We start from the raw sequence: 18,766 nt of genomic DNA, 5'->3' as shown, positions 1-18,766 counted from the left end.
AGGGGGCCGTGATCAGCACAATTAACCCCTCAGGTGCCGCACCTGAAGGGGTTAATTGTACTATCATATCCCCCTGTAAGAGATCAGGGCTGCCAGGCAGCAGGGGGCACACCCCCCCCCCCCCCCCCAGTTTGAATATCATTGGTGGCCAGTGCGGCCCCCCCCCCCTTCTCCCTCTATTGTAATAATTCGTTGGTGGCACAGTGTGCGCCCCCCGCCCCCCCCTTCCTCCCTCTATTGTAATAATTCGGCCGGGAGCTCCTCCTACTAGTAAGTGACAGTTCATTTAGCAATGCGCCGCACAGACCTGTCACTTACCAGTAGGTGGAGCTCCGGCCGGACACGAACATCGCAGCAGCCGGTAAGTATGAATCTTCTACTATTGTACTATTGCTAAGTAACCATGGCAACCAGGACTGTAGTAGCGTCCTGGTTGCCATGGTTACCGATCGGAGCCCCAGCGATTAAACTGGGACTCCGATCGGAACTCCGCTGCCACCAATGATGGGGGGGGGGGGAGATGGGAGGCCGCACACTGGCCACCAATGTTGTTAATGCTATAGAGGGAGGGGGGGCCGATGGGGGGCGCACACTGTGCCACCAACGAATTATTACAATAAAGGGAGGGAGGGGGGGGGGGGCGCACACTGTGCCACCAACGAATTATTACAATAGAGGGAGGGGGGGGCCGCACTGGCCACCAACCTATTATTACAATAGAGGGGGGGGGGCCGCACTGGCCACCAATGATATTCAAACTGGGGAGGGGGGGAGGGTCTGCCCCCCTGCTGCCTGGCAGCCCTGATCTCTTACAGGGGGCCGTGATCAGCACAATTAACCCCTTCAGGTGCCGCACCTGAAGGGGTTAATTGTGCTGATCACGGCCCCCTGTAAGAGATCGGGTGCTGCCAGGCAGCAGGGGGCAGTCTTGTACACAGTTTGTAGTGTATTCTAACTAGAAGCGTCCCCATCACCATGGGAACGCTTCTGTGTTAGAATATACTGTCGGTTCTGAGTTTTCACGAAGTGAAAACTCAGCTTTGAAAAAGCTTTTATGCAGACGGATCTTCGGATCCGTCTGTATAAAAACTAACCTACGGCCACGGATCACGGACACGGATGCCAATCTTGTGTGCATCCGTGTTCTTTCACGGACCCATTGACTTGAATGGGTCCGTGAACCGTTGGCCGTGAAAAAAATAGGACAGGTCATATTTTTTTCACGGCCAGGAAACACGGATCACGGATGCGGTTGCAAAACGGTGCATTTTCCGATTTTTCCACGGACCCATTGAAAGTCAATGGGTCCGCGAAAAAAAAACGGAAAACGGCACAACGGCCACGGGTGCATACAACGGTCGTGTGCATGAGGCCTAAGACTGCATGGCACGGTCGTGGCCAATTATGCCACAGCTATCTGAATTCTTAATGGCCACGCGGCACCTTCAATACCGTGCAGTCTTCATTAATTAAATATCAGACAGCTGTGGCCTAATTGGCCGTGCGATTGATGACTGCATCTGGCTGCGACCTGACCATATCACGCACTATGTGGTCGTACCCTTAAAGGTCTCATGTGGCTATATCCACGTGATGGCTGATGTGCGGTTAAAACTGTACCAAATCATACTGGAAAAAACTCATATAATTTTGTTGCGGTTTTCAAAGTGGTTATGGTTTTTACAGGTGTAGCATGTTAAATAAATGTCTTTCACCTGTCCTGTAAAACTTCCACCAGACCGAGAATCGCTGCAAAGCTACCTCTGTGTGTGAATATACCCTTAGGCTACCTGCACATGTTATAGATTATGCACGCAGCATAATACAGTACCAGCAAAGTGTATGTGATTAGACAAATCTAATGTATAGTCTGCCTTTTCATTCCGTGTGGAAATTGACTTCCCATGCGACTTTAAAATCCATAGCATATTCGTTTTTTGTGAGTTCTATTGTGCTTATTTCAAGGTTGAGATCTACAGCAAAACCGCATCAAAACGGAAACGCACTGAAATCTGCAAAAAAAAAAAAAAAGGAATTTATGCAAGACAGCCTGCACTCATGTGTTGGTACCTTTAGATTGGGTTCACAAGTGACTAAAAATCCGGTGGAAAAATCCACTACTGATTTTGCGCATTTCCACAGTAGAAACTGCACACAAAAAAACACAACAAAACCACATGTCTTGCATGTGGTTTTTGTCATGGAAATGCCAGCCTTTTTATTGCAAAGGGGGAAATCCGCAAAAGGATTCCACTGTATAATTGACATAATTCGATTTCAAATCGGCAATGCTGCACTTTTTTGGTTTGTGTTCTTTTATGCAGTGTATGGATGAGAATTTGGAATTTCTCATTCACTTTGCTGGTTCTGTAAAACGCTTGTTTAACCCTTTCATTTATAGGCAGCTGAGTTCACTCACCTGTGTACACAGGATGTCAGTCTCCCCTGTGTCGCTGACTTCCTGTGGACTACAGGACAGCATCATCATATATGCAATCCATGAGTTCTCAGAAATCTCCCCTACCCACCAGGGCCATGCATGAAGTGCTGATGATGATGTTCTTTACGCCTTATCTAAGAGACCAGGAATGCAGTGAATAAAGTAGGTATCTACACTGATTAGCTACAGAGTTACGAAACTGACTCGCACTGTTTTATCTGTGTGTGCTGTATGGAGAATCTCCAGTGTACCTTGTGAGAAGCAGCCTCACACTGCTCTCCCTTGCCTCCTGATTATAAGAACTAACTAGTAGAAACTTATCACAAGCAGTAGGCAGGGTAGACAGAGTGAGGCTGCTTCTCATAGAAATACTGTAAACTGACACTCTACAAATAGAGGAAAGAGATTCTATGTAACTGATCTGTCGCTTGCTGCCCTCAGGGTACTTTCACACTAGCGTTTTTCTTTTCCGGTATTGAGTTCCGTCCTAGGGGCTCAATACCGGAAAATAACTGATCAGTTTTATCCTAATGCATTCTGAATGGAGAGCATTCCGTTCAGTGTGCATCAGAATGCATCAGTTCAGTCCCTCATAGCACTCAACCCAGATGTACAATGGGAAATATAGGCTACATCAGGAGAAGCATCAGAGGAGAAGGAACCAAGAAGGCAGATGACACATAAATGACATCAAATAAAACACAAGGAGTACAGAGCATCTGTATAATAGCATATGCAGCAGTACTGTATATAGGCAAACAAAATAGCTTTTTTTTTTTTTGTAAGCCTAGTGATGTCTGCAATATGTGTGGCGCTCAGTCTCTATAACTAAGAGATATCCTAAAAATACTGTCTATAATGTCAGCATTGAAGTTTCTCATCTTAGGAAAATTTCCGCAGATTTTTCTTCTCAATGTAATGAGAACATTAGAGGTCTCATAATGCCGCTGATTTCTTCATTAAACAACTTGTTACAGTTTGCAGCTAATGATAGAATAATTGGGCGCTGTATTAAAGTCTGGTTACATTGTGCTCTGTCTTCAGTCATTATTACCAATAAATTCAGTGAAATGTTCTGTGGTATTACAAGGGAGAAACTCCTACCTGTAAATATCTCAACGCTCCATAAATCCCAATATCCCACATTGGTGATTTAGAAGTATTACATACGCTATAGTTGCTCTGTTTATCGGAAGGTGAGCTTGTAAGATTTTTTTCTTTTTTACATTTTATATCCTTAATGTCAAGTTCCAGGTTGGAGCAACTTGAAGTACTTAAGAGTAAGTGTTATCAGCAGTTCCCTAATACAATATAATTAGAAATGAGCAAAGTTCTGGAAAATTTGATTTGGTTACTTTGCGGAATTTCACAAAGAAATTCGATTTGTGATGAATTACTTTGTCACAAAGCACATTTCTATGTACGTAGCAGGTACAATGACGGGGAACGGCGATGGCGCCGCCCCCCGCGTCATTGAACTTCTCAGATGCCGCGTTCATCCCTGATCGCGGCATCTGAGATTAATATTGAGGGCTTTTCGGATGAATCCGGTAAAAAAAAACAACTTTTCAATATGATTGCGACCGCACAAAATCTAGCATGGTGATATGCTGAAGTCATCACGCCGGCGTGCTGACGTCATGTGTCAAGATGGACGCAGCGACCTCTTCACACACAAATGGATAAGGTGAGTATGTATTTATTTTTTTATTTTACAGCCATTTTAGGGAAAATTGATTATCACAAAGCGCAAGGAAATTGTGCTTTGCGGCTAAGGCTACTTTCACACGAGCGTTCGGGTGTCCGCTCGTGAGCTCCGTTTGAAGGGGCTCACGAGCGGCCCCGAACGCATCCGTCTGGCCCCAATGCATTCTCAGTGGAGGCGGATCCACTGAGAATGCATCCGCCTGCCAGCGCTCAGCCTCCGCTCCGCTCAATGAGCGGACACCTGAACGCTGCTTGCAGCGTTCGGGTGTCCGCCTGGCCGTGCGGAGGCGAGCGGATCCGTCCAGACTTATAATGGAAGTCAATGGGGACGGATCCGCTTGAAGATGACACCATATGGCTCAATCTTCAAGCGGATCCGTTCCCCATTGACTTTCAATGTAAAGTCTGAACGGATCCGCTCAGACAACTTTCACACTTAGAAAATTTTCTAAGTTTTAATGCAGACGCATCCGTTCTGAACGGATGCGAACGTCTGCATTATCGGAGCGGATCCGTCTGATGAAACATCAGACGGATCCGCTCAGAACGCTAGTGTGAAAGTAGCCTAATCAATTTTTTTCTGAAATTCGGATCAAAGTCCACTTCGGATACTTCGATTCGCTCAACACTAAATATAATTATGGTAGAGATTCCTATGATAGCCCTGCAGGATTGCTAAGAAATCAGATGATGCACCAGCAGTTTTAACACGATGCAGCGGCAGTCACAGTATATTCTGTGTATTTGCTGACTGGCCTTGCATCAGTTTCTGCAAACTATTCATTTACAGATTGCCACAATAAACACCTCTAATGTACTGACTGCACCTGCAACTTTTTTTCCCCTGCAGTCATGTCAGATTTTTAGGGATTATTGTTTCAGTTCTAACATAGTATTAGAGAACTGCACCTAGTAAAATTCCTTAAAACAGTTCAAGACCAGGCTACTTATCCCCCCTGACCAGGCCCATTTTTTTTTAGTACATGAATTTTTGAAAGTCATAATTATTATTTTTTCAGTTTGGTTAGGCTACTTTCACACCTGCGTTAGGTGCGGATCCGTCTGGTATCTGCACAGACAGATCCGCACCTATAATGCAAATGCCTGTATCCGTTCAGAACGGATCCGTTTGCATTAGCATGATAATGCAAACTGATCCGTTTTGACTTACACTGAAAGTCAATGGGAGGCCGATCCATTTTCAATTGCTCCATATTGTGTCAGTGAAAACGGATCCGTCCCCATTGACTTACATTGTAAGTCAGGACGGATCTGTTTGGCTCTGCATCGTCAGACGGACATCAAAACGCTGCAAGCAGCGTTTTGGTGTCTGCCTCCAGAGTGGAATGGAGACTGAACAGAGGCAAACTGATGCATTCTGAACGGATCCTTATCCATTCAGAATGCATTGGGGCTAAACTAATCAGTTTTGGGCCGCTTGTGAGAGCCCTGATACGGATCTCACAAGCGGACCCAGAAATGCCAGTGTGAAAGTAGCCTTATATAAATAGTTTTGCACTTTTTTCATTGATTCATGAGGCTTTATTTTTATCTCCTTTTTATTTATTTAGTTATTCTTTTATAAAAACAAAAATGTAAAAAAAAAGGGAAAAATAGTAATTTATTTTCTGTTAATAGCACAACATGGAACTAAAATATTTTTTATTCCACTGTGGTGCTGCTTGTAGAGGTGTTCTTTAATTATTTTTTTTTGTTTTGTCTTTATTTTTTTATGAATTTCTTTTTATTTAACATTTTGTGCCCCCAATAAGGTCATGCAAGAACTTTGGGGGACATCTAACATTACTTAAAAAAAATAATACAATTCTGATTTCTCCTGTAACTTCGGTTGACATATTACATGATCGCTGGTACCGGAGCTGGAAGTGGTATCTCATGATCAGTGGGGGCCTCCATGGTTGACCGATGAATGATGTCCATGGGCCAATCCCTTTAAATGGGGTTCTCCAGGAATAATGAGCTCATGCTTACCACATGCACATTCAAGCTTACCTGCACACCCCGGTGCTCCGATCCTCCATGCTGCCTCCACGGTCCCCATGTTTTGGTCCCCACAGTATTGATATTCGACACAGCATGGGCATGGTCGCACGCTCCACTGCAGTCAATGACTGGCTTCAATGGTTATGTTCTGCTTGTGGCCAAGTCACCATTGAAGCCAGTCATTGGCTGTAGGAGAGCATGTGACCAAGCCCATGCTATGTAGGATTTCAGCACTGAGGGGACCGGAAGATGGAGACAGGGGACACAGTACACAGGACTGGATGGAGTGTAGTAGAGCAGGTAAGTATGAATCTTCTATTAAAGGGGTTCTCCGGGAATTAGGAAAATGAAAATACTTAAATATTGCTTTATTATAAATATATTCCTAAATACCTTTCATTAGTTATAATGGCTCGTTTTGTCTAGAGAGCAATCATTCGGAAAAATAAAATGGCCGCTGTCCTATTAGTACACAGAAAACCTGTCCTAATCACACCGCAGGACAGGTTACTTCAGAGCAATGAGCTAAAGAGCTGCCTCATCTTCTTCTATGATCCTGAATACAGTTTAATATGATCTTCAGCTAAATCTCTGTAGAAATGGAGTTCACAAGGAGGCATGAAGTACAGAGAAGAGGGTGGGGGTCATGTGGATACAATGCAGCAGCACTTGTATGCAGTCTCCTTTACCACAGTCTGTCCTGTCTGTCCTATCTGTACTTCATGTCTCCTCATGAACTTCATTCCCACAGAGATTCAGTTAAAGTTCTTATAATCTGTATTCAGGATCATCATCCCTGACAAGCAGAACAGAGAGGAGGATGAGGCAGTGCTCGGAAGGAACATGTCCTCCTGTATGATTAGGACAGGTTTTGTGTGTATTAATAGGACAGCAGCCATTTTGTTTCTCCTAATGATTGCTCCCTAAACAAAATGAGCCAATATAAATAATGAAAGGTATATGGGAATATAAATCCAACCACGGTCACCTGACCAAAATCTCCTTTTAGGGGTCCTATCTATATGTTAAAACTTTAACCTTTATTATTTACTTTTAAAACGAAAATACTTAGAGAAACCAATACTACAAGGTAATTTTAAAATATCAGGTTGCAGTTTCGGGCTAAGTCAGTTACTTTATGCCTTTCCTGGGGCGCCTTCGCTCGCTCAGCAGGGACACCAAACAATTCACCATTGAAAACACACCCGGCAACCTGCGGGGATACATGGCCACAGAGTATCCATGAGGTTGGCCACCTCTTGAGTAGAGTGCAGAGCGAGCGACGGCGCCCCAGGAAACTGAGCCCGAAACTGCAACCTGATTTTTTTAAATTGCCATGTAGTATTGGTTTCTCTAAGTATTTTCGTTTTAAAAGTAAATAATAAAGGTTAAAGTTTTAACATATAGATAGGACCCCTAAAAGGAGTTTTTGGTCAGGTGGCCGTGGTTGGATTTTTGTTACAATCTCTTGAGAGCCCTATAGGGACAAAAATCAGATTCTTTGTATATGGGAATATATTTTCAATAAAGTAATATTTAAGCATTTTCATTTTCTAAATTCCCGGAGAACCCCTTTAAGAGAGTCAGGCTATAGGAAAAGATGGTCCCTATAAGGCAATTACAGTTCATATGGAAATCTCCAGTCACCAGTGTATTTGTTTTGGTTCTGCAATTAAGAGAAATAAATCTTAAGATTTTATACACACAGCAGTGCAAGCAAACAAACAAACTATATGGCCATCGGCCGACATACATACTTTATAGGGTGGTGTACGTACAGAAATATTCGCCTGTTGAACCAAAGGCTTACTATATATCGCGACTAAGGGCACATTTAAGCTTATTTTTATTTATTATTTTATAAATCTAGCAGAAAAAATCTCTGTACCTCTCAGAGGCATATGAAGGTAAAGTAGAGGCCCCATGCACTTGAAATCGAGAGCCATAGTACAGCTGTGTACATGTGGCCCAAGTTTGAACTTACATGGAACCTAGCAAAATTCTCATCCTACAGAGTTTGAAATCTAGAGCCTTTCTACTAGTAAACCACAGCAAGTGAGACATGCAGAAGTTTTTACATGCTGTAAAATCTGAGCTTTGTTTTTTTTTCCCCCCACTGTAGGTGAAATCCCTTTCAGTTTAATTTATTTTAGGAGCAGATTCTCCATGTTAGCACCAATTATATATCATGTTATATACAATTATATACCATTTTATATTGAGTACCTATAAAGTTTTTTTTTTTCTGAATTTACATTTTTAGATGAGAGACTGTTATGTACAGTACAGACCAAAAGTTTGGACACACCTTCTCATTCAAAGAGTTTTCTTTATTTTCATGACTATGAAGGCATCAAAACTATGAATTAACACATGTGGAATTATATACATAACAAACAAGTGTGAAACAACTGAAAATATGTCATATTCTAGGTTCTTCAAAGTAGCCACCTTTTGCTTTGATTAATGCTTTGCACACTCTTGGCGTTCTCTTGAGCTTGATGAGTCCCCTGAAATGGTCTTCCAACAGTCTTGAAGGAGTTCCCAGAGATGCTTAGCACTTGTTGCCCCTTTTGCCTTCACTCTGCGGTCCAGCTCACCCCAAACCATCTCAATTGGGTTCAGGTCCGGTGACTCTGGAGGCCAGGTCATCTGGTGTGGAACCCCATCACTCTCCTTCATGGTCAAATAGCCCTTACTTTCAAAGTTTTCCCAATTTTTCGGCTGACTGACTGACCTTCATTTCTTAAAGTAATGATGGCTGCTTTTTTCTTGCCATAATACAAATTCTAACAGTCTATTCAGTAGGACTATCAGCTGTGTATCCACCTGACTTCTCCTCAACGCCACTGATGGTCCCAACCCCATTTATAAGGCAAGAAATCCCACTTATTAAACCTGGCAGGGCACACCTGTGAAGTGAAAACCATTTCAGGGGACTACCTCTTGAAGCTCATCAAGAGAATGCCAAGAGTGTGCAAAGCAGTAATCAAAGGAAAAGGTGGCTACTTTGAAGAACCTAGAATATGACATATTTTCAGTTGTTTCACACTTGTTTGTTATGTATATAATTCCACATGTGTTAAAGGAAACCTGTCACCAGGATTTTGTGCATAGAGCTGGGGACATGGGCTGCTAGATGGCCGCTAGCACATCCGCAATACCCAGTCCCCATAGCTCTCTGCTCTTTTATTGTGTTAAAAACCCTTTTTGATCAATATGCAAATGACCTGATATGAGTCCTGTGTCCGGAGATGAGTCAAGCGGAAAGGAGCCCAGCACCGCCCCGCATCCTCCGAATCTCCTCCTTGCTAGCTGACGTCACAGAGCTGGACCGCTGAAATCTCGCGATGCGCGAGCTAGCGCATGCGCAGTGTTGGCATCATGTTCATTCCCTGTGCTGGCATCAGCACAGGGAACGAACTACGCATGCGCTAGCTCGCACATCGCGAGATTTTGGCGCTCCAGCTCTGTGACATCAGCCAGCAAGGAGGAGATTCGGAGGACGCGGGGTGGTGCTGGGCTCCTTTCCGCTTGACTCATCTCCGGATACAGGACACATATCAGGTCATTTGCATATTGATCAAAAAGGGTTTTTAACACAATAAAAGAGCAGAGAGCTGTGGGGACTGGGTATTGCAGATGTGCTAGCGGCCATCTAGTAGCCCATGTCCCCAGCTCTATGCACAAAATCCTGGTGACAGGTTCCCTTTAATTCATAGTTTTGATGCCTTCAGTGTGAATCTACCATTTTCATAGTCATGGAAATAAAGAAAACTCTTTGAATGAGAAGGTGTGTCCAAACTTTTGCTCTGTACTGTATGTCTGCCATAGGAGGTAGACCATTGGATATATTTGCCATGAGCGATGGACCACTTTATATATTGGACATGAGAGGTAAAGCATTGTATATCTTGGCCATGAGTGGTAGACTACTAGATATATTTTTATAAGCAACCAATAAACGTTTCCCCTTCTATGTATCTACGACCCAAAATCAGAATAATTGGAACCAATAATAGAAAATATATGGATCAAAGTTTCACAAACCGTAATTCCACCACTCAATATGCATTCAAATAATCATCATTTTTATTAAACATTTCATAATTACAAAAATCTGGCTTCACACAATTAAGAACATTTAAAATCTCATGGGCTTCAGGTGTATGGTAATATTAATTTATCTATATAAAGTGCAAGTGCAGAAATATATATCCATAGGGTAGTATAATCAGTGCATATATAGGGTGTTACTTTGACCACAGTATAGGGATATCACAGTATCAGTATTGCTGACATTTGATCCTACACGGTCAAAACATAATACCATGCTATACCTAACCACCATGTAAAGTTAGCATAATGCAGTACATACTGACCCATATGTAAACCACACCACTGCCAGAGCGTACCCCGACACGCGTTTCGCGGTCAGCTTTTTCAAGGGCTACTAGATATATTTGCCTTGAGAGGCAGACCATTGTATATATTTGCCATTAGAGGCAAAATACTGGAAATATTTGCCTTGAGCGGTAGACCATTGGATCTATTTGCCATGAGAGGTAGACCATTGGATCTATTTGCCATGAGAGGTAGACCATTGGATCTATTTGCCATGAGAGGTAGACCATTGGACATATTCGCCATGAGAGGCAAATCACTGGAAATATTTGCCTTAATAAGTAGACCATTGGATCTAGGTGTCTTGATGGGTAGACCATTGGATATATTTGCTATGGTTAGATTTTTAAACTTAAAGGGATTTTAGAAGACTTAAGAAATGATGACATACCCCTGCCAATCAGCTGTAGCTCCACAGCCTTCTCTAGGCCAGTGACAACACATTCATCCGTCACATGGCCTAGGCGCAGCTCAGCCCCATTCAAGGAGCACTGGAACCTTCTCAAACTGTTTGCGGGGGTTTTGGTCTCGGACGCCCACCTATCAGATCCGTAGGATAGGTCATCAGTTCTAATGTCTTGGAAACCCTTTTAAAGGAGATAAATGCATAGGATAAATGCGTAGATTTGAAACATAGAGCAAAGTAGTCGATGTGAGCATGTCATTCTCTTATCCTGGAAGTATCTTGAAAAACCTACAGTAGGGCTACCACAGAGTACAGCATCTAGCTGCCCGGGGTTGCACAGACTTAATACCCAGTGATCATTCTCCGTTACATAGGCAGTAAATGTTTGGGAGTGTTGCACCAGGAGCTTAGGATGTTGTTGACTCAGAAAAGGTGCTTTAGGTGATAACTGTGTTGTTTTTTTAGTGATAAGCCAAGGAAGAATTGTTCATAAAATAAACGCCCAGAATATAAATGATAATCATTACTCATTGTGTGCTCGAGACACTAAACATTGCAATCTGTCAGCTTGTTTACCTCCTGCTTCTACATTTTCTGGAGAAAAATGTACCAGCAGAAAGTATACAAATAATGTGCATAGCTCTGTTTTTTTATATATCTTTTAGCAATACAGAAAATATGTTATTTGGCTACTGCAAAAAATGTGTCCTTGTTAGCAGAGGTATAACCTGAAGCTTTTAGGACCCAATGAAACCATGTAACAAGTCTCCACATCTACCACATGCTGTTTATATAATGGTTGCCTATGCGTTTAGAGGGGGGCCATTTGTGACTGTCAGAAAATAGTGCAAGCGCACCCCCTATAATTACAATCCTGCTTATTGGAGTGTCCATATTCCTGCATCAGTAGAGTGTTTTGAATGGCTCTTGTGTACCGGCATTGATTCTAATAATGACTTAATCTGAAAGGAGGATTCGTTGGCTTTTGCATACATATGGGCATATTAGAGTCATAAGAATAGAAACTATGTTGTGCCATTCCTTTATTATTCCTGCTTGAAGTTATGAATGAATTGCTAGCAGTCTGCAGTAAGGGTTCAGAGGGGTATTACCCAGTTGGGGGAGTGTACCTGCACAGTCTGAATAGAGTAAGACTGTGCAGGGACACTCCCCGAATTGGTTAACACCCCTCTGTACCTGTACCCTTACTACAGACTGCTAGCAATTCAATCATAACTTGGCCAGGCCTGTAAAGGGAAGCTTAGGGCTGTATTAGGCTACATTCACATGACCGTATGTGTTTTGCGGTTCGCAAATTGCGGATCTGCAAAAAAAATGTATGACATTCCGTATGGCACCCCTTCTTTTGTGAATCCATGGTAACAATGCCTATCCTTGTCCGCAAAACGGACAAGAATAGGACATGTTCTAATTTTTTTTTTGCAGGGCTACGGAACAGACATACAGATGCGGATCCAGCCATCATGTGAAAACGAATAGTGGTACAAACTAAGTCATTCTAAAGTCCCGGCGCCCCACATATTGTCAAAATGCTACAAGCTAATAAATTCCCCTTTACAGGAACCAGTGTTTTGTTCTAAATGGAATAAGGAACTTCAACATAAGCTCACTGAGTCACAAAAACGTATAGACATTAAAAATGCTTTCTCCAATTCTCCGGCATTTAATTATCAAGAGTTACAATATAAAATTACAGCCCGTTGGTATAAGACCCCGATACTACTTCACAGATACAATCCGGAGATCTCTAATTTATGCTGACTTGATCTCACAATTTATCGGATTATTATGTTATGTACTTGTGTACATTCTAGTATCCTTTTGATCATACTATAATACTTGATCTATGTTCTTATATGTTACTTTCTTTTTACTTGTTCTATACAAATGGAATGATGTAAGTCCATCTGTATCAAAATACAAATAAACACATAATTTACACAGATGCGGATAGCACACTGTGTGCTGTCCGCATTTTTTGCAGATCCATTGAAATGAATGGGTCTGCATCCTATCCGCAAAAAAACGGAAACAAAATAAGATCTTTTGGCCATGTTGGGGACTGGATCCCCTTGCATCATGTGACCATTTGTCATGATGTAATTGGATCCGTTCGCTGCAGCGATGACAACCCAGATGTTTACAGCAAGGGAGTCCAGCAGAGCATTGCAGGAGAAGGAGAAGGAGTGGGGAGCCAGCACTAGGAAGCAGGTAAGCTTCCCTTTACAGATCTGGCCAAGTGGTTGCTAAGTCCCCCCTCCATTCTTGCACAACCCCTTTAACACAAGATACTTCTGTCATATTGATACAAAGATGTGGCATTTTTAAAGGGAACTTGTCAGGACGTTTATGCTCTGGGGGTCTGCAGTGGTGCCAGGCATGGTAATTGTAGCCCTGTGCTTTTCCCCTGTAATCAGCCTGTGTATTGTGGCTAAACTCACAGTTTGTGTTGCAGTGGGATACTATGCTGCGGGAGTCATTTTTATGAGATTCAGGCTCCCCGGCCCACTCCCAATTCACAGCGATCTTCCTATTATTGTGCATTTAGCTAACACAGAATGTGCAATGTGATGTGTAGCATCTTGTAAGCATATCTCTATCAATTCTGTTTTATCTTATGCCCGGGTAGCTGTCATGTGCCCGCAGGTTATTCTATAGAGCTAGCTGGTGACCATGTTCTAATGTCTCCTTTCTCAAGCACAGATTTATACATATACATACACGCATACAGTATGTATAAATTACTGTAAAAGGGTGAATGACACAAAAATAAAGAAGCCTCTATTCACCTCACTGATCCTCTCTTGCTCCCTTTTCGATGCTTACCAAGCTCTTGCTTGCCTCATCTCGACACATAGGAAATTTTAGGAAAATGTCCACTAAGCCAGTGACATGCTGCAGCGGGGGCCTGCCTCTGCCAGTGGTGATGTCCTCTTGTTGAGAGGGGCCGTGAAACAGAGACTGACAGGGGACTGTGCAGAATGATAAGAGTGAGGTGATTATTGCTTTTTTTTTTTTAACCTACTTTTTTCTAAAGGGCTGGACCACCCCTTTAAGGATTGGTCAGACAGTAAATATAATAAATTATATGAATAACAAATAAGTCAGGATTACTGAAGCTGTGTGTTTCATGAGCATTGCTGCCTTTGCTCTGTTGAAAAGATGAGGTCATTGATCCCCTTGGGAAGGAAATGTCAGGCACAGCTGTACATCGGTGCATGAGACATCCAGGGAGCGCTCTCTTTGAGTCAGTATCTTGGCCCGCTGCACTATTTTCCCAGTGAGACATTAACAGGTTCTGAATGGCTGATGCTTGTGTATTTTCTGGGCTCCAGTAATATGTTCCCCATAGAGACTGAGGTTAAGGATCTTCGCATCAAGAGTATTTCTGGCTCAGGTTTTTTGGCCTTGCCAGGAAAACAGAATGGCACAGATGTGACAACCCCATGCAACACATTCAGTGCGGGCATGTTAATAACCATAGAAAAGTTATGCTCTGTTAGAATTAAGTTTGCAGCTTTAGTCAAACAAAGGAAATATATATAGATTTTTTTGCAGACGACTCTGTGAAGAATAGCTTAGTCTCCTTCACTATTTTATGCAGAAAAAAAAAGATATACCAACCTGCCTGATAAATACCAAGAGCTCTCCCAGCATATTTAGGGCTCACACTTCATGCAAGCAGAGCCTTACAGGTGTAAATTATAGGTCCCATTTCTACAAGGTAGGACCAGCTTCACTGTTCTCGACTCTACCCTGTTTTTCCATTTTTCACTAGGTCAAAGTTGCAGATAGAACCTGGTAATCTTTTGAAACCACATCTGAGGAGGTTCCAAGCGAGCTAAGCTAGTACCATGAAGACCATGTGACTGCACTGGAAAACAATTTAACTAGTACTAAAGTAGAGGCGAGTAGAGCAGAGCAGGTAGTAAGTTGGTAACATGCAATGGAAAAGTAGCTGACTCAATTGTGTGATGAGCTTAGGACTTTTTTTCTGTTGGCACCTCTCAGCAGTATCACTATAGCACACTGTAGACAGCTGTCTGGCAGATTTTGTTGTCCATCATATTAATGCTCAGAGAGATGCTTTTTCTTCTGGTCACTCACAGGGCCTCTCCTTTCTCAGAATCAATAACATCTCCCTTTCCCTGTATTCCCCTACTTTCCTAGAAGACTGGTTCCACTCCTCCACTTCTCTTCCCCTTAATCATGTCATCATGGTGCACATGGGCAGTGTTCTCAAGACCACTCAAACTTTTGGGTACGGACTCTTGTCTCTCTTTCACATATAACTGCTAATTCCAAAGTATCAAGGCTCACCTGATCAGTCACTCGTGGTGCCTTAGAGCACTCTCGCCAGCTGATCAGCATGGACATTTCACAGTAGAGAGATCTCTTTCCTACCAGCTCCATCCGCTGAGTTTTTTTAAAGTGCCGGCAGCTGCTATGAACAGCTGATCGGTGAGGGTACCAGGTATTGGGCCCCCACCAATCTGGTAAGTAGACAATATCTAGAAACTGGAGACCCTTGTAAAGAATCACCTTCTTATGAAGGTGGAACTTCCTTTTAATTAAAATTCTAGGAACACTAATTAAAATAAGTCCTGTTAGGTCTGTTCTTTTCAACATGTCTACATTTAGGTTTATTATTTATTAACCTTTTCGTAATTTTACTGTAGATATTTTATTCAAAAAGGTTTGGTTCAGCTGCCTTGCTGCTTTTCTCAGTCTTTGGAAGAGCTGCTTATGTGCCTTTGGGTGCATTCCAGTAACCGTATGTATTTTACAGTCTGCAAAACACGGATCCACAACAAATACGGATGACATCCGTGTGACGTTCGTGTTGCATCAATTTTTTTGTGGACCCATTGTAACAATGTCTATTCTAGTCCACAAAACGGACAAAAATAGGACATATTCTATCTTTTTTGCAGGACTGTGGAACAGACATATGGATGCGAACTGCACATGGATGCGGACCAAAAATCAGGTTGTGTGAATGGGACCTTTCTCTAACCTTTCACAAGCTGGACTGTAGCATAAATATATCTTCACTTACTGATACTGTAAACTTGTGCCCAAACATTGCATAGCTTTCATAATCTCTGTCCCAGGATACAGTCACCCGTGTGCACTTATATTTCTTACTGTATTAGAAAAGGCAGTAATGTTTCAGTATAACCAACGGTACTCGACAGAGCTGCCCCTTGTTCCCATTGATATTTATACTATGCATGGAACCTCTGGCAGCCATGATTAGACAAAGACATACGCATCGGAGACAGGGAACACACCATCTCGTTATATGCAGATGATGTGATACTGACATTGTCTGACTCTGAATGTTCCTTACCTAAGGCTTTAGATTGGATCCACCGATTTGGGCGACTATCTCTGTATAAGCTAAATACTTCCAAATTGCAGGCTATGCCAATTTCCTTTATCCCTTCTTCTGTACAATACCTAACAGCTCATTTCCCACTGGACTGGCAAACAGAGAAAATCGGATATCTTGGAGCAAACATTTCCCCCACAATGGACCAACTATATAAACAGAATTATTTACCCAGGCTGACATATATTCGAGAAGAAACCTGAGTAAATTTGAAATATCATGGACAGGGAGAATAGCGGCATTTAAGATGCTATTGTGGCCAAAGCTGTTTTACCTTTTTCGCACAGTCCCCATACTGATCCCAACCCGATTTTTCACAGATATCTAACGATGCGTTTCGCAATTTATATGGGCAAATCACAAACCCAGAATAGCATACTCATTACTCACAAGACATACATTATTTGGTGGTATTGGAGTACCTAACATAAAAGCCTATCATACCAAAAAGGAAGTAAATACTAACTGGGCCCAGATAGAAAGTCACCTGGTCTCACCTACCACCCGGGATGTAGTCCCAAAGAGAGACAGAATAATATGCTGTAAAATACTGGTAATAGCCAAGCTAATAATCACACAACATTGGAAGGAAAAAAGGGCCCCACCACTAGATGAAGTGCTATCTACCGTTGCCGCTACATACCGTTACTAAAGAGCACTGACTCCCTCCATCATGTCACCGGCACATCTATATCTTACCTGGGGCCCTTGGCTCAAGAGCCCCTATGGCGTTACGACGCAAAACACTCTATAAAAAACTATGATAAATATGTGTATTATCCAGCCTACCTTGAAAAACCCTCCAAAAACAATGTCTGGCAAGTTAAACACTGTTATATAATGTTATATGTTATGCAGCCTTACCACTGTTTCTATTGAGAAAAAAGAGAAGTACATGTTTTGTATGACAACCCAACATACGGAATGGCGCCAGGTAGGCAGCATCTGAGCAGATGCCCTGGTGCTTGTGAACTATGACACGTTACTACTGGATGTACGTTTAATAGACTGTTATGCAATATGTACATTTACTAGTGACTGCGCCCACACGTTATATTTTCTTTCATCTCAGAAATTCAATAAAAACGATTGAACATAGAAAAGGCAATAATGGCCTTCAATTATGAATGTATTATAATTACATAAGCATATCATCCAGATTGCAACGTTTCTGTGCCTCAGTGGTTTCCTCTCAATCATATCCTCTCTGAGTAATTGGGCACAATATGGTATTAATTAGTGTTGAGCGAATCAAAAGTATCCGAAGTGGACTTCAATCTGAATTTCAGGAAAAATTTAATTTGCCGCAAATCCAAATTTCCTCCCGCTTCATGCTAATGAATCAATTTTACCTGAAATGGCGGTAAAAACAAAAAAATTCATACTGACCTGCAGCCATCTTGATGGAAGATACCGCACAAAATCTTGTCCGTGGTGACGAATGACGTCACCACACTGGCCAGCGTGATGAGGTCATCGAGCAAGATTTCGCACGGTTTCTTCAATCAAGGTTGTCTTCGATCAAGATGGCCACGGCAGCCTCTACGCGGTGAGTATATATATATTTTTTTACTGGATTAACCCCTGAAAGCCCAAAGCCCTAAATCTCAGATGACACAATCAGCGATGAACGCAACATCTGAGGGGTTCAATGATGGGGGCAACGCCATCGCCATTCCCCATCATTGCGCCTGCTACAAAGAAATGCGCTTTGTGATGAAGTAATTTTGTCACAAAGCAAATTTCTTTGTGAAATTCGGCAAAGCAGCCAAATCGAATTTTTAATAACTTTGCTCATCTCTAGTATTAATCATCTTGGTAATCTGATGATTGTCACAATTTATCAAAGAAAAGGGACTGATGAATTAGGATCTTTTTACACGGGGCAGCTGCCGCCCCAAGGACTTGCTGATCAACATTACACTTTTCTGTTGGTGTTCCTATACAGGGCCTTTTCACATGTCCCATTGGAAAGTGAATGGGGGACGAATGATTATTATTGTTATCGTTCATCCCCCATTCCCTTTGCATATTGTTGACAGCACTAACCTTGCTACATGGAGTGATGTACTGCGCAGACAAATTACGATTTTTAATGCCAAATGAAAGGTGTGATCCCTTGACAAATCAGTGTTTGCTTGGATGATCTGTGCCATATTTTTACTGGGCCTATTATCGAGAATGAGCATTTGTACAAAAGTTGGTTACCTGTAATTGACCCGATCATGTGCAGGAGTAAAAGGGCTTCATTTTAGCACATTGGGATTGGAGTCTTGCTGCTTTGGCCAGAGTTTGTCCCCCAACTCCTATATTAGTTTAAGAAGATGACTCACTGTATCTGTAAGTGCTTGGTATCTATATTTGCAGGTTCCACAGCTTTCTATTATAT

General features: G+C 42.3%; 1 protein-coding gene and 1 long non-coding RNA gene across 4 annotated transcripts in view; one reads left to right on the top strand and one right to left on the bottom strand.

The window, feature by feature from the left end:
- The window catches only part of LOC120994900 (G-protein coupled receptor 1-like), a 653,505-nt gene that overhangs the window by 171,932 nt on the left and 462,807 nt on the right, over nt 1-18,766 (top strand). The gene's annotated exons all lie outside the window — the stretch shown is intronic.
- On the bottom strand, nt 7,494-14,015 carry LOC120994901. Its single transcript, XR_005777496.1, has 3 exons — nt 14,004-14,015; nt 11,011-11,015; nt 7,494-7,616 (listed from the first exon to the last, which is right to left on the bottom strand). It is a non-coding gene; the product is annotated as an uncharacterized LOC120994901 (long non-coding RNA).

Source organism: Bufo bufo, chromosome 3 (assembly GCF_905171765.1).
Source record: "Bufo bufo chromosome 3, aBufBuf1.1, whole genome shotgun sequence".
Lineage (NCBI taxonomy): Eukaryota > Metazoa > Chordata > Amphibia > Anura > Bufonidae > Bufo > Bufo bufo.
Note: the sequence above shows the minus strand (reverse complement) of the source record. Positions and strands in the feature narration are given on the sequence as shown.